Genomic DNA, 1,193 nt, shown 5'->3' with positions numbered 1-1,193 from the left:
AGTACTTTTTTCTTTGTGTTCAATCTTACTTTGAAAAACCGCAAAAGAGCGAGTCCACGTAAGTCGAACTACGAAGTAGTGAGGGACTACTGTACAGAAGGTAGGAGCCTACATTAATCCACTTTGGTCTCAACTCAGCTCTGACTAGCCGTTTGCTCATCAGTCTACTTGAAATTAAATAACTTTTCCAAACAGGTCATTCAAAGAGCTATTTCCATCAGGTAAGAAATTATTTAAAACATTTCTACGGAACACACTTCAACTCATTACAGTGACTAAGAGTTGTATGGGTTTACTTAATCTGAACAGAGAATTCAGTTAATTGTAAACTAATAATAATAATAATAATAATAATAATGTCATCACAATGTCAGCACTGTATGTTTCCATACAATGGCGAAATTAGTCTCTGCATTTAACCCATCCACCACCAGGTGGTGCAGTGGGCAGCTATTGAAAGCGCCCGGGGGACATTTTGGGGATTAGACGTGCTGCCCAGAGACGCCACGTGATGTGCAGTGACTGGGGATTGAACCTGGGACTCTCGGGTCCCAAGCCGGCTGCCCTGCCTCTACACCATCTCGGCCCCATGTTGACTGTATGATCATACTGTATGACCTCTTGACCTTTTTTATGAATATTGATAACTAGGGATGCACAATATTATCGGCATGGTGTCGGCCGATATTAGCGTTAAAGTTAAATATCGGACATCGGGCCAGTCCATCAAAATAACTCGCCGATATAAAAGGCGCTGTTTTTGTAGGACAATCCAGTGACAGGGAAGCCTGCAGTGCCAGCACAACGTGATGACGTCACGCGCACCTACCTGATCTGATCACGGCGGAGAGGAAGAAGTCAAAATGTCGGTGGTGTGGAAGGTTTTTTTTGTTGAGGATGTCAGATTCCGTTTATTTATGGACCACGTTGAGCCTCGCTACATCGTCCCCAGTTGGAGATGTTTTTCCGACGTAGCCTTATCCGAGTTACAAGCCGTCATTTCTGATGTCATTGAGAAGCTAATAGCTGATAGCACTTGGGTGAGTTTTATCACAGACATTTGGACGTCGTGTTAGCCCCGTTAGCATGATTAGTGTTACAGCACAATGGATAGACCAAAACTTTGAACTTAAAAAGTCTGTCCTTCATGCACAGGAGTGCAGAGGATCCCACACTGCAGCTGAACCTGGAAC

The 1,193-nt window shown here is 43.8% G+C and overlaps 1 protein-coding gene across 1 annotated transcript in view; it reads left to right on the top strand.

Moving 5' to 3' along the window:
- The window catches only part of hip1 (huntingtin interacting protein 1), a gene marked incomplete in the record, with an annotated part of 62,246 nt that overhangs the window by 31,486 nt on the left and 29,567 nt on the right, over positions 1 to 1,193 (top strand).

Source organism: Nematolebias whitei, chromosome 6, assembly GCF_014905685.2.
Source record: "Nematolebias whitei isolate Nwh7 chromosome 6, NemWhi1, whole genome shotgun sequence".
In the NCBI taxonomy this organism is placed as follows: Eukaryota; Metazoa; Chordata; class Actinopteri; order Cyprinodontiformes; family Rivulidae; genus Nematolebias; species Nematolebias whitei.
Note: the sequence above shows the minus strand (reverse complement) of the source record. Positions and strands in the feature narration are given on the sequence as shown.